The 16367-nt window shown below is 34.7% G+C and overlaps 1 protein-coding gene across 9 annotated transcripts in view; it reads right to left on the bottom strand.

Moving 5' to 3' along the window:
• Pcdh9 (protocadherin 9) overlaps positions 1–16367 on the bottom strand; it is an 873584-nt gene that overhangs the window by 724713 nt on the left and 132504 nt on the right. The gene's annotated exons all lie outside the window — the stretch shown is intronic.

A 16367-nucleotide genomic window follows, 5' to 3' on the forward strand; every position in this document is an offset into this window, starting at 1 on the left:
AGACAGCATAAATACTTTGAAAATCAAATCTAGATGCACCTAATATAGGAGCACCAAACTATGTAAGACAGTTAATACAAGACACGGAAAATGAAATAAGCGATAACACTGTTGTAATGGGAGACCTTAATCTCCCATTGTCACAGAGACAGATAATCAGCAAAGAAATATCAGAGCCTAACCAAACCTGTGAAATGGATTTAACAGGAAGAAGCCACACCCCAAGGCCCCACTACAGCAGTTGGGAAACATCTGGTGAGCCCAGCCAGCATCTGCATCCGGAAAAAACAAACCATGTCCAGAGGTCAGGAGCCAGAGGACCAAGGAGATCCAGCAAACCACCCGCAGCTCAGAGATGTAGCCGCATCCCGAGGCTCTGCGGCCCTCTGGGGAGCATTTATGCACCACTTCATTCATCTCCACTACTCCGGGAACCCCCGATGTGAGGAAACTAGGTGTTTAGCCCAATCTCCTGCACCAAAAGACTGGCAGCAAATACAGGAAGTACCTGAGATACAGCGATGGGCTGATTTTGAGAACCACAGGAAAATATCAAGATGAAGGAGCAATATACAATCGCAGGAATCCAACCCACACAGAACAAGTTCAGGAGAGGCAGGCATTGTAGACATCAGAGATCACACACCTGACATTTCTGAAAAGATGACAACTGAAGTAAAGAAGCAAATTAGTTCTTGTACTGACTGATAAACTTTACATGCCTATGTCTAATGGTCAGGACAGCTATTTTGAAGATAACAAGAGGCCTTTGGTAGCCATTGTTAATTTCCTATTATCTTGCTTTGAAGTCCTGTATTGTTTTCACTGTTTTGTTTCATTTGATTTTATTATGTCTGATGGTATAAGCAGTTATTTTGAAGCTAAGACATATTGTGATCACTGTCAATTTCCTATTTTCTTGTTTTGAATTCCCATATTGATTTCATTGTTTTATTTTGATTGGTTTTATTCTGTTTCATTTTGGTTGATTATGTCTGATGGTATGGGCAGTTATTTTGAACATAACAAGAAGCATTATGTTAGGCATTACTGATTTTCTATTATCTTGTTTTGAGTTCCTCTACCACTTTTGTTGTTTTATTTTTAGTGGCTTTATTAAGTTTTATATCATTTGATTTTATTCTCTTTAAAACAATATTTTAAAACAAGCAAACAAAAAACCAAGTAAACAATAAAAAATTATGAAATAAAAATATTACAGAATCCCACCACTTGGAAGGCTGATTCAGGAGGATTGTCATAAATTTGTGACCAGCCTGGGCAACAGAGTGAGTTGAAGCCCATCCTGAACTACATAGTAAGTTTCTGTCTCAAAAAAGCAAGCAAACAAAAAAACAATAAAAAGTTATTGTGAGCTAAACCAATTTATTAATGTAAACAGAGTTAAATGAATTTAGTGTCACCATAGCATACATGGCGTATGAAACCTGCAGCCATATACCGTCATGTGCTAGGTTGTTACATTCACTTTACAGTCAATGCATCTGGAGCGACTCTGGGTCCAAAAGCTCCTTGAAAAGTAAATGTCCTATATACGTGTAGCAATTTTGTATTTTATACTGTATTTTCCTGCACCTTTTCTTTTTCACTTGATAGATACACAAATATCTTCATGTTACAATTACCCATACAGCCCCATGCAAGACAGATTTGAGAAAAAATAGGTTCTGCCGCATTGCCCAAATGTTCTAAGCTGTACTAACTAAGCTTCAGTAAGTATACTCTACGGTGTGTGACCAAAAACAAAATTGCCTAATGATACACTTGCCAAAAAGGATTCTTATAGTGAAGTGACCCAAAATGGTGTTTCAATTTTCTGTGATGTGTTCTGTTAATGCTTTCCATTAAGATCATTTAAACTAGAACCCTCTGTACCCGGGAGCCTCGTGGTATCTTTGGGAACAAATTAAGAGTATTTTACTTGAAAAAAAAAAAAAAAAAAAAAAAGAGTAATTTGTTGGCAACTCAGGTCTTGTTTGTCCTACTTTTTAAATATAAAAGAACTAAATAAAGCTATCTTTTTTATAGCTGACAAATTGTGACTTTTTATATTTTAATTACAGTTATTACAGTCATTTACAGTTAGACTACGTCAGATGAAATTTGAAAAAAAGAGGTGTTGTTTTGCAACAATAAAAACAAAAAGTTAAACCTGCCCCTTTCAGAAAGCGTTTTTACCCCAGCTCCTCTTTCTATAACTGTAAGTTATGCTGCCCAGAGATTCTTCACAGTTCTCTGGGCTTCTTTCAATCATAGAAGTTAACAGAAAGTGGTTTTCTGTTCATTTGACTGTGTCTAACAAATTGAGAAGTCTTTGAGAGCAGAGACAATGTTTTGATCATATTTCTGTATACATATAGTCTATTCTTGTAAAATAATTGTTAATTCAAACTCAGTGAAGCTGGGGCTTAAAAACTGGCAAGAAGAATATTTGAAAAGAAATCATTACTGGTGAAGAAAGGATTCACTTTAAATGAGATGTTTCACATATATAAATTTAAATGTCTAATATATGCAGGTAGATTTTACTTACTATTGTGTTATATAATTCAGGACTCTTAAACTTTTAAAATATTTTTAATAACTCTATTTGAAAGGCAAATCAATTACCTTTTTAATTTTTTTTTTCATGTATTTTACTCCTCAACAAATTCTGAAGAAGAAAGGCATTTTTTAAAAGTGCAATATAGACATGTTCTTAGAGGGTTTACAGATAAAGGCAGACAAGCTCCCTATTGCCTTATATTCTCTAGCATTTTCAGGTAATTATCTGCAACAGACTTTGTAAGGGTAGAATTCACTTCCTTGAATTTGTCTTTTGGGCAGAATCCAAAAGCAAAGGGACCAAAATAAGGAAATCAATTCCTGCCAAGGAATGCCTGAAACGCTCCGGCTAAAAGAACTGATGTAATCTCAGTCCAGGACTTGCAGGCAGTAACGGCAGGGGAATTCTCATTACTCCAGATCTGGAGGCCGGAAGAGATGGAGTGAAGCAGTCTAGCAGCTCCAGCCGGTGGAAGTCAAAGATTCCTGATAAGGTTTAGACCCACGGAGTGCTCCCTTGATTCAGCTTGGGTGATGTATCTCACAGTGATTCACCCAGCCCCAAGTGACAGGGAACCAAGGTACCACTATCAAATTATTTGCCCTAAATAGATAGTGAAATATAAACAACAAATTGGAGTGATTAGATAGACAGATTAGAAGACCAGAAAAACAGCACATTCAAGCATGTGACCTGTGTCTCAAATCCCTCCACATACTGCAGGAAAAATTCCAGCGTTTATCTGAATGAGCACAAGCGTGCTACTGAGTCATCTAACAAAAGAAAAGCCTCCTTTGCAGTTCCCAAGAACGGTATGAGAGAAATTTGCCGAGGGTGCAAGATTCCTTTTTCACAATGTTAACCATCTTAGATAATATAAAAGGCAAGCGCATCTCCTGCTATTTCACTGTATGACTGCATACTGCACATTGTATATTGTTAGCTCGCATTTGCAGAGGCAGATATACGTTGAAAAGGAAGGAAAAGATAATCATCAGGAAGCAAAAACAATTGTGTAGTCTGTACAACATCTGGAGCAGTGGTTGTAAAGCACTATTCCTCTTTATTTTTGCCTGCAAAATTGTACACAGATATATTTCATATAGCAATATAGTGAACTCAGAATTATTCTAAAATGAAGAATATTGGAAATGAACCTGTGTCCTAAGAAAACTGAGGGGAAAAATGCAACTTTTAATTAAAAATATGATATAGATTGTCTTCCAAATGTGTTTGAGAACAAAAGGATATACAGCATTCATCGCCTTTTTAAGAGAAGTAATCCAGAAAACGTGCATGATAGTTTTCTAATCAAGACCACATTCACTGTTAAAAAGTGGAACGGGAATATGGAGGCAAAAATGTGGAATTATCCTCATACTACCACTCCATATCTATGTAAAGTTATGCAAATCAAGGAAGGCTGGATTTCTTGGAGTAAATAGCCTCAAGTTCATAACGGTTTAAAGAAAAGCAGGTGCATTCAATATTCATATCACAAGCCATCCTTCGCAGGATGGCTGGAGGCTTTGGTCTGTGTTATACTCATTTTGGGATTTTAGCTGGTAGATCAAGTGTTACCTATAATACTGTTGGTTGCCACAATGTAGGAAAATATAGAATTCTAGACAAATTCCCAGAAGCAATAATGTGTTCCAGCCCAGCAGGGATAAACCTCACTTCCACGAAGAATTCATTATGTATTATGTGTACTGAGTGTGCTATTCATAAAAGGATCATCTAAGGGAGCTACGAAGCACATACACTAGAAGCAGCAGCTACTCTTCACTAAGGGCCAACTGTGCCCTAAGTTTGGCAAGGACTTTCTCTACTTTGTATAATTGTAATATATTCCATGTTGCTCACAAGTAGATATTAAGGTTCCATTTACCTTATTAAATGAACCTGAGGCCTACAGTATTTAATATTGTTTTCAAAGCAAAAAAGTTAGTACTGTCTGACAAAGTCACCCTCCCTTTTCTAATTTGCCTATTAGTCTTGTGTAATTTTTATTTCCTCACTTTAAAATCAATATTAAAATGTACATTGTGTGTACAGTCTGCATGAAAAAAATTGGAAGTGAATTAATAGTATAGAATTGAAAGATAGCTTTGATTGCTTATTTACAGGAAAAGAAAAACAGCTTTAATCAAAACACACAAAGAATGAATAGGCTTACTATTTATTACAACACTAAAATGCAAATATATATATATATATATATATATATATATATATTACAAAGTTGTAGAAAATACCATCAATGACATAAAGTGTCAAGTCTAGCCTATTAAAAATAGATGAAAAACTTTTGCATAAATTATTAAATAGAAAATGAATTGTTTTACCCTACCTGCTGACTTTCCCCTTCACTTCTTTTCTTTGCTTGGCTAGTCCTTGTGGCCTGGGCGTTAACCTCAGAAAATAGTCCCATCTGGTCTCAACTGTTAAAGTGCTAGAGACCTCTGTTGAGCTGCACCCACAAAATTGCCAACTGTTCTAACTCCTTGATATTGGAAAACAGTAGACTGGAAAATTACAGGAGATTGGTTTCCATAGACCCTTGTTTACAGTTGTAACTTGTAACTAGACAGCTCCAACTCATTCTATGACAAGTGGTTTCTGTGAAAATTCTCTAGATCAGAAAGAAAAAAAAAACTTGTATAGCTAGTTTTAAATCCTATTTATTCTTAAATTATTATGCTTTACGTAGACAATCAGCTAGAGTATCAACACAAGAACCCATAATATTTTCTATATATAGTATAAATATTTTGAGTACAGAAAAGTATTTAAATTGTATAGGATGACAAGGAATGACTATTTTAAAAAATCTAATAATCAGTGCTTTTATCATATCAAGCATTAAACTTCTCTGAATTGAAGTCTTTTCATCATAATATACTAAATTAAATATCTGTTCCTTGTAGGATATGATTCTGTTAAACTAGATTAAAATCAAATCATGAACAAAATCAATTTTACTTATAATAATCCTAGCCTACTGAGACTGGAGTCTAGTAATCAAAACAAATGTCTCTCCCCTTCATGTTTTCTCCAGTTTCAGCTGTTCCTGAGAGGTATAATTTGTGACCTTACACACAATTGTCTGTGTATCATTAAAGAAATATAAGACAAAACAAACTGCACACATTTCAACACTCCCTGAGGATACATAGAAGGAAAAATACGCATTTTGTGTATGTGTATTTATGTACTTGTGCAAAGAAAAATAATAAATACGTTAGGATAGCCAGATAAGCAGATAATAGATTAATAGTTGGATACTGATAGGTGTATCTGTATATAGAGAATCAGATTAAACCTAAGAGATCACTTGATTTAAGAGAGAATGATAAATGTTTAAGCTGTCATGGGGAATTACGCTGACATTGAATCTTGGGATGACTCCTTTCACATAAACTCAGAGGATTTTGAATCTTGTCAGAAAACTGCAGTGAAACATATTTACATGATGTTAATCACGCATTTGATCCTTCTTTTATTGTAAGGCCATTAAATGGTGACAGATCAGAATGAAAAGAAAATCAAGTAAATGTTCCCCTTACCCCATCTGCCACATTGAACTATTTTTAAAGAGTACAGTCCAAGTGTTTAGCAATATTCACTTGCAAAATAATGCTTATTTTATTAGTATAATTTTAAAATAATATGTGAAGTAGTCCCCTTTAAATTAAACATAAAATTTTTTTTTCAAATTTTTCAACCACCTAAAATTTAAATCTAGTTTCAGACATTAACTGAATTTCTACTCTGATAAAATTTAATGAGATAGAATCAAATTTGGAAGAAGATTAACCAATATCCTTATACACATTTCCATTAATGACCCCTTAATGATGTGGTTTAGCAAATACTAGTACAGCTTTAGCCCAAGATTAATTTGTAAATTTAAGAATTCCACTGATAAATACCAGCTAGTCCCACCAGTGTTTTGGAAATGAGAAACACTGACTCAATAATTGACATGAAAATTGTAAAGACTATGGCGTAGAAGTAGAGATCTTTCACTTAATATAAACAAAAATAATTTCATTCCTTCAATTGTACTTTGATTTTAGTCTTGAAAAAATGAAAGTTCTAATTAATACACTTTAAAGTTGCATATTAATTACAATATTTAGCCATTGGATTAGGAACAAAAATCAGTATATATTTTTGAAAAACTAAAATTTAAACTGTAGTTTGAAAATAATGAGTTGGCTTCATACATTGCTAGATAAGTGAAAACTAACACAGACTTTCTAGAAACTATACAAATCAAGGTACGAGATATTATTTCTTTCACTAAGTACCTATACCATAAGAAATGTACTTTAAAATGATGTATGCTTAATGATGCACAGGTCAAGTGTTGTTTTCCATAAACTTTTAAAAATGAAAATGATAAATGCATGTTTAGCCCATCAACTCAGTGGAATACTTATTATTAAAAAAAAAAAAACAGGCCATATAATTAGTTCAGTCAATTTTAAAACTCAAAGAGAATGTATCCTTAAATCTGAATCAAAATCATATGCATTCTTGCATGTACATTCTGAAGTACAAGCATAAAAAAATTTGGAATAAAGTCGTAAATGAAGTCACAAAAATCTTTCATGTTTTAGTGTTATTAATATTCTAGGTTACAATCAGTGCTTCTCCAGCTAAAGAAAAAGATATGATAAATAAGAAAAACCATCACTTAATTTTCCACATTGGTACCTATTTGATAACATTTGCCTTGTATGACCAATTTTAGAGAAGAGATGTTAAAGTTTTAGTCATTCTCTAATGTTTTTCTAGAATATTCATAAATATACTTTCTCCAAAAATAAATTCTCTCTCAGCAAAGGAGAGCCTTGAAAAGACATCCTGCATTTGTAGTAATTGGTGAAGGAAGTTATACCTAACCAAAAATAAAACTGGAATTTTATACAGCTTTGTAATTCTTTCACATTTTATTTTCGAATATATCATAAATCATGACCCACTAATTGGATCAGAGTCTTAGGATAAGGTGCCCCTGTCCTGCATGACCAGCTGCAGGCCGGTCTGGTACATTTCCTGGCTTCCCAGCCCATGCTGAGAAGAAGCCTCTTGATCTCACCCTAGTGCTGTTCACACTCTATAATAGACCTTCTGCTTTCTGATCTTGTTTATACAGATGACAAAAGTTATTTATGGTAAAGAAAAATCATTACTTTTATTTGTTGTGAGGAAATTTTCACCAATTAAATTGGTGTCTTTTTACTCATATAGAGACTAAGAATAAACAGTACTAATGGGAACAGATTTAAGCAAATGAATTGATAAAGAATCTGTGGTGTTAATTGCTCTATTTTGCAGAAAAAATTCAGGGATAATCAAAATCAGGTCACATGACACATTCGTAAGAATATTTTGGGAATGTAAATGTCATCCTTGGTGTCACACCGAGAAAAAGGCCAAGAAAGTCTTTTGACAGAGTGTATTAAGCTTCCAACATCCAGAGTAGAGAACCAGCTTCTTGATTTTTACCAAATCTGCCACTAGGATACACAGGTTAAATTGTTACATTTTGATACAAAACAATGTATTTTAATAAAGTAAGATATTTTCATGTACAACTTTCCAATGGTTAATATATCTCTACTTCACTTTTATTACAGGCTAAAGTAAAAAGACACAATTCACAATCCCTTGATCGTGAATATCTGTCCAAAGAAAAACAAAAGTTTAAAGGCAATAATCACAAGGTTTGAACTCCCCTTGATGTTAAATATTATCAAGTGTAACTTAAATAAACAAAAAGTGAGACTTCCTTCTTCTGCAGAGTCCCAGAAAAGTTCATTCAAATCTGTCAATAGATGTGAGTTTTCTGAAATCATTGAAGTGCATGTTTCTCATTGTTCAGTCCAGAATTATTAACACCTTGCTGTTTGCATGGAAAAGGCCTTCACTATTTTAAAAAATTATCCTCTTCAGACCTACAATTGTTTCAGTAAGCCACCTGCCGTGCTTGTTTGCAGTGATCACAGAGAGCAAGCAAACCAACTGTTCATGTAGAACCTTCCCATTTCATCTAAACATTCCAATTGCTACCAGTTAAGTTATACAGGGACATCCAAAGTCATTATTTTCAGGTTTAATGTACGTTTCCTGTGGAAATTATGCCTCTTAATAGCTCTTCTTTTGCATAAACATTGTGCTCTTTAGCAAATATTTCTAGTTATTTTTTCAATTTGGTTCTTTTTTTTTTGTTTGTTTTATTTTTTTTCAATTTGGTTCTTCAATGAGAAGTCTGATAATTACATAAAAAGTAGTTCTCTTTAATATTTTCCCCAAAGTATGCATAATTTACTTATAGCCCCCCCCCCCCCACACACACACACTGCAATGATTCTAATTCAAAAGGTCTGGGACACTTGTCTGTTTTTATCAGGAGTCTAAATTTTGCACAGTCTGCCATCTATTTAGACAAAAGCGAACTGCGGCAATAATAAAGCACTCAGACTTTTCCTTTCATCCTTGCTGACTTCTCAAACAGAAAACATTTTCTCCTGAGAAAATTTTCTCATTAAAGAAATTCAACCCTCCCTGCTAACTTCCAAACTCCAGATGTAATAGGGTACAGGAAGAGCCCAATTACGTAATAGCAGAATAATGAGATTTAATAGTTTGGTGATTTGGATTTCATGTTTAACCACTGGAAATGATATTTTCTCATCCAAATGAAAAATCACTGTCCTCCAAATCACACACACAAAAAATCAAAGAGTAGACTTACTGGATAATATTAAAAATCAAACAGGTATCACTATGCAACACAGCATATGGTTTTTAAATCGGCATAAATGTAAGCAATATATAAGTTCTTTAATAATTTCCACCCTTGGTAGAGACTTGATAGCATGGTGGAAGGAATTTGGAAGTATCTCTACAAGCTAAAATTTTCATATTTGTCTAGGAAGCTTACTTTTAATAATTCTTCTATAGAAATGAAACAAATTTATCAAAAGCATATAAAAACAAAATTAAGAGAAAGTGCTCAATATAAAGCAAACGTTTAAGTAAGCCCCCAGTTCAACATGCTCATAAATATCTAAAAAGTATGAAAGTCACAACGAGCTCACTGTGAGGGGGTTCCACGTGAAAAACGTAGAGCTTTACACAAAGGTTTTTCTTTCTACTAGAGATGAAATGGGGGGCTGACATCTCGGTATCTCTTTTGGGATCAGAACAAAATACTCCAAAATATGACACTTCCACAGACTGAGTACTCTAAATCTGAAGAAAACTGAAAAACCGTGGCACCAGAAGGGTCGCAATCAGGGAGGCGCCTGCAAGCCGCAAACACATTGACCTGAGTGCCCGGCAGAAACGCATCCCAGCAGGTCTGCAGGGTTCGCCTTCTGCTGAGAAGAAAGAGCACAGAGAGATGAGAAAAGCCTGCGAAAACAGGCTTGCCAGTTTCCCTAATCACCCCATCCTTTTGTACTTCACTGTGGTGCGTGTGCCCATAAAGAGTTTTAGCACTGATCACTCAAAGGGTGTAAATTAAAGCAACACTGAAAGTTCCTCTCACCCCAGAAAGAATGACTCTCAACAAGCAATCAACCAATGCTGGCAGGGCTGCGGGGGCGGGGAAGGGGGACCATTTTCCACTGTTGGTGCAAATGCAGACTGGTGCAACCACTGTGGAAATTAGTGTGGAGATTTCTCAAAACAGAAAAAAAAACAACAAAAAAAAAAAAAAAAAAAAAAAAAAAACTAGGATTAGATGTTCAATTTCACCCAGCTATTCCCCTTCTGGGTATTTTCCCAGAAAAATTGAAAACAGCAGTTGCTACAGAGATACACATACAACCATGTTTATAGCAGTGTGATTTGTAATATATTAATTCTGGAAACAACCCAAATGCCCATCAACAGAAATAGATATAAAAGATGTATTTTTTATACAATGGAATACTACTGAGCCATAAAGAAGGACAGACCTGAGATTTTATAGGTAAATGGATGCAGCTTGAGGCCATACTCATTAGTGAAATAAATCAGACTCACATGTGTAAACATTTTACTGTCTCCCTGGTGTGAGAAATTGAAAGAGTAAATAAGGTTTAAAGTGTACACAATAGATATTGTGAAATGGAAAGAAACTGTTCAAAAGGTAAAAGAAACTAAGATGGGGGAAAAGGAAAGGAAAGAAGGGAGAGGGGAAAGAATGTATACTGGTTATACTACTAAGTCTCTCAGTTCATAGAAAAGGAAGGTTTGTGTTAATACCAATTGGAGAAAGTTTATGCCCATAACTAATACATGGGCAACTACTGTGAAGATAGTAACATGCAATATTAACTACTGTTATTCTCCTATCACGTTGTTACAAAATTATGTTTTACCTTTTTCCATAAAATAAAAAATAGTTTTCTCAGGATCTGTGTGTCTTTATTTCTGAAAGCTTCCTTGTCATGTAAAAAACTGGTCCAATAAATGTGTTAACTTTTTCTTTGTGCTAATCTATCCTTGCTGTAGGTTGCCAGCCGTAGGCTTTGTGTGAGTGAGTTAACATTATTACTTTACTCCTCTGTACCACACTCATATAGGTATCAGTCCCAAACTGTTGACAGAGGAGGCTGAAATTCTATATATTGGAAACCAGGAAATAAAAGGTAATGTCTTATGCAGCGTATTTTCAAAATTGGTGATGACATTCTGGTTAATACACCAAATTTCTTCAAACAGCATGTGTTCCACTATATAAAACATCAAAATGATCAGTAGCATTAAAAATAAAATCTCATTATCTGTATTTGATTAAAAATAGCTGTTATTGTTGGAAATATCTAAACAGTGTGTAGAAGATGAATCTCAAGGGTGAATAATTTTAGTACCGTTTTGATCTTACAACAAAGGAAACATTGGAATAACAATTGGTCACATATAGATATGAATTGTTCATTATCTTGAAGAAAACAGTTTTGTTCTACAAAACCAATTTTAAAGATGCTCAGTTGATATCTTGAAATCCAGGTCATATAGCAGGTGAGGCCAGGCTTTTAGGCACCGAATAATCACACAGCAGCTTGTTAAAATTGTGAATTGCTGTGTATGCCCCAAATATTGAATGGTGAAACATAACGAGAAGCTAAGGTGAATGGGTCTAGAAAATTTTAATAGAAGGTTTTACTGACATTGCTTTCTATTCAATAATAGTAAATCTTCAGTGATAATGAAACTCTATAAATAAATGCCCTAGAGTTCCAAAATTCAGCAGAAAGAATGGTAATGGAACATACCTGATAAATGTCAAATTGCCCACTGTGTACGTAAGGCTCTTCAAAATCGACCACATAAATTTTGTCAAATACTTGTCACAGGAAAAAAAAAAAAAAAAAAAAAAAAAAAAAACTCCCCACAGGAATATTGGTCTACAAGATGTAACAGCAATAATGAAAATTCATATTCAAAAAGTTAGCTTGGTTTTGGTTCACGTTCTCAAATACTCCTCACTTGCTTTGATTGAAATGTACGTGTTCAACTCATCTAAATGCAGAGGTGGCCATGAAGAACAATAACACCATCGTGCTGCATTTCCTCACAGAATGTGCTGCTGTTGATTACCCCTCATCACCTCCAAGTGAATTTACCCGTTAAGTGGGAAGAGAGATACAGTGGAAGAAAATACGGTTGCATTTTTACAAGCAATATAATGGAAAAGAAGAAAACTATTAGACCAGGAACTACTTTGATGAAAGCAGTACAACACACAGGTAAAGCTACAAAATAAAGTTGGAGAAGATGATTAAAAGAAAAAATTTCAGCAAAATAATTCAGGGAATTATTTCTTAAATTCTCACATTTCATAGCTTAATATCTTTAACCAGTCTCTTATTCAAAACTATTCTATGTATGACAAAATGTTTAATTCTAAAAGAACATACTTTTGAAATTCAATAGTTTTCTTGGATGCTAACTAACTAGGTATCCATTATTTTTGCTATTAATAAATAATAAGCATGCAGGTTTTCAACATGCAAGTAATTTTTTGAGATGGGATATATCGGTGTAGTTCAGGCTGGATTTGAACTCTGTATGGAGTCCAGGCTGGCCTCAAATTCGTGGGAATCTACCTATCTCAGCCTCCAGAGTTCTGGGATTATAGGTGTGTGGCACCACATCCAATGAATGTATATTTTAATTTTCTCTATACTGAAGGACTTTTATAAGTCCATCTCCGCAGTTGCTTTAACAGGCTTTAATTTTTAGTGGTAAAGCCTGAGGAATTATGTTTCTGGGTTCTAATGAAATTTTGTACTACTGCCTCCGTAATGCATGTCTGTCTGTCTGTCTGTATGTACCTTTCTATCTATATTTACCCATCTAATCTATATAATGAGTACTAGAGATTGAATCCAATGCCTTGGCTTGAGCTATATATTCTCAGCCCTCTGTGATTCTTATTTTGAGACTGAGTCACAGTCACTACATTTTCCAGAGCGTGCTTGAAGTTGCAGTTCTCAGCATCAAACTCTCAGAGTGTTGGGATTACAGGCATGTGCCATATTGCCAGGCCAAGTTCCACAACCTTAATTTTATACCACTTAAATGAAAGTCTTGACTATTTTAGATGAAATGCGTGCTTTAAAAATTATATTAAAATTTACATTACATCCTACACCCAACGTGATAGAATTATAGGTAGATCCTTTTGTGTCAAGGAGCTGCCCTTGTAAATAGAGATTAGTACCCTTGTAAGAGGAACACTGAAGAGTGCTCTCTTGCCTTCCACCATGAGAGGACACAGAGAGAAGACAGAAATCTATAAAACAGAGAGGGGCATCTGCAACAGACACTGACTCTGCCTGCATGGATGCTGCTCACACCAAGAATTGTAGGAATGCATAAACTTTGTTGTTTTTGCAGCTGAAATACACTCACGTGCTATTTCTCCCTTTGTCTCTTTCTCTTTAGTCGTAACAAAAGTTACAGAAGAAAGGATACTTTTATCTTCAACTAATCTAGGATGATACTTTTGGAAGTATCATTCAGGAAGTAGTCTGATTTATCATGTTCTTTACAAGATAAATAACTTAAGTGCTACAGAACAGTTCTAATTCTACTCAATTCTAGAAATATAAAAGAGTAGATTAAAAGACATGTTGTAGTCTAATGAATCTTTAATTTTGTGATTTATAATCTGTTTAGTAAAAAGGAATTATATAAACATACAAATGATTAATATGCAAAAGACTTTTGAAATAAAAGAATGTAGAATGGAAAGAGGCTTACAGTGTTAACATACACTAGTTTATTATGTTACTTTATCTTTACATTTGAGAGTTATTTGTTTGTTTGTTTTGTTTTGTTATGGTGTTGGTGTTGGAACCAGCACTAACTAATGCTGACTAACACTGAGTTACATCCTGAGCCCTTGTTTTAACACTTAAAAGCAGGGGAATTCCCTGGTCCCTTAACCATAAACTGTGTAAACTTGGGCTGGAGACAGGATTTGCTCTTTTTAAGCACAGACAGTTTTTAGGTGCCCTGTGTTGTCCCAATGGGGAGAAATGAGTTGTCTTAAATACTCCTGTTTGCAGTCCCTTCGTGTGCTGGTGTGAGCAGAATCAGGAAAAACATAGTGCAGCTCCTTGTGTGAAATAAAATCCTCTGAAGCAAATAGCCAAATGATGAAACCATTTCAAGACTCCAAGGAATATCATTCAACTCATCTGTCATTTATCAGCATGTTTTCTTTTCCTTGGAACAGTGTGTTCGGTTGCAAACTTCTCAGTAATCCTAAATCTAGTACAATTGTTTTTCTTTAGGGAACAAGATTATTGTTCCTCTTGTAGGTACATAAAGAGGAAGGTTATTTAGGTCAGTTATGAAAGAGTGAGATAAAGAGAAGCAGCAGTGCTGGGAATATTCTTATTTGACATAAACAGAAAGTGAAAGAAACTGACAGATGTAGCTTTTTATTAATGCTCAGTATGTGGGATACAAGGGAACTCTAAGGCACTCCCTTACATACCTGTTCCCTATTTTTCAATTCTCACTTTTCTAGTCTAAGATTTGGCTTAATTCAATTAATTGTTTTAAAGAGAAAATTGGTTTTAAAAATCTGAATATCATGGGGGAGTCAAATTGAGAAGCCAGCCTTTCAAACGTCTTTGCACCCCGGTTTCTAGCCTCTCTCCTGCACCAACTTGTTCTTCTTGCAGGACTAAAATGTCATCAGTCTTAATTATAATTACTTTTCAGAAAGACTCCTAAATTTTCCTTCTCTTTTCATGTTGGCTTAAATTCTGTGACAACCGATTTCTACTTGTTTTGTTCTATATTGTTTCACATAAACCAATACATACAACGTTTTGTATGAAAATGAAACAAAGCACAGAAACTTGTAAAGATATTCATTGTTGTCCTTAATAACAAAGGGAAAAAAATCTCACCTAATTAATCAAGTTTGAATTATTATATGTGCTTTTTCTCTTATTGAGAAAAGAATAATTGAATGCCAAAAGTTATAATTATGAATAAAAATTCTGATATTCTATAATACATTTAAACAGTGACACCCTATTATTCAATGGTATAGGTTTAAAAACTGAAAGGATTTGGAAAGAATTGACAAAAATATTGAAAGGTAACAATATGTTTGTATTCCTGAATTATGAAAACTTTTGATATACCTCATGTACATTGGCACATGTACATTTGAGGCTTCACTCCTAATTTTCATATAAAATATTTAGTCGACTTTAAAATGAAATTAGAAATAAACAAGTATGTTTATCATCTGAAGCATTCGACTTATAACATCTGCTTTAATCATTATGTAAAAATGATGAGATCACTAAGTAATAGTATGAGTGTTAAAAAACATATTGAGTGTTAGCATATGCCAGACACTGTATTTACTTTCATTATTTCGGTTACAGATATTTCGTAAATGGTAATAAATGTAAACCTCTCTACGTGGGAGAAGGTTCATAGAAAACGGTTTAGCACAGTAGGGCATTTGAACTTGTGATAATGTTTATGGTTCAGTGAATTTATGAGGAGCTAAGCCCTTTTAATATGTGAATAACTATAAACATGCATCATTAATTGGTAAATCAAATAGCAGTATAATGAAGCAGAAAAAGAAATCTAATTCCATGAAAATGGCAGCTCAGCTACAGAGAAATCAAAAGTTTAAATTAGTAGGAAGCACAAAGCTCCAGAGTCAGGGCTGGCGAGGAGAAAGGACAGCAGGAACACAAAATGGCCAGCGGGAGTGTGTGCTGGGTGCTAAGTCGGGAGACCAGGCTAAGCGTGCCTCAGCCAGGAACCAAAGTGCAGGAAGGGAAGTAGCACTTTTGATAGATGGCTCAGCATCTGCAAAATGCCCTTAACTTCTATAAAAACTATTAATAAAATGATCATAAAATTTCATTAAAAAGTAATTTTTCTGAAAACTATTGAACAACAAATGAGGATTTTCACAGGTTTTCCAGTTTCCAAATCTACACACTTATATTCTCCCCTCCAGTTAACAGAATAGACTGAAGCCAAGGAATTATCACTCATCTGTGCAAAATCTGACCTTGAATTTGGCACTGACTAGAAGACACTGGGTCCTGCACCCTGACACTGTCACCCAGAGATCCGGGGACTCGTTCCCTCTTGTCTCACCACCATGTCTTCTCCAAACTCACGATTCCCTCTGCTATTCACCCAGCGTATTAGGGACTGAGAACCACTGCTGCCTGGCGCTTGGCCACGCCGGTTCTTCTGTGACCCTTCCTCTCCGTCTTCTGATTATTTCCAGTCA

The sequence above is a fragment of the Cavia porcellus genome, unplaced genomic scaffold (assembly GCF_034190915.1).
Source record: "Cavia porcellus strain 051 isolate PalLab524CR breed Dunkin Hartley unplaced genomic scaffold, mCavPor4.1 scaffold_4, whole genome shotgun sequence".
Taxonomy (NCBI): Eukaryota; Metazoa; Chordata; class Mammalia; order Rodentia; family Caviidae; genus Cavia; species Cavia porcellus.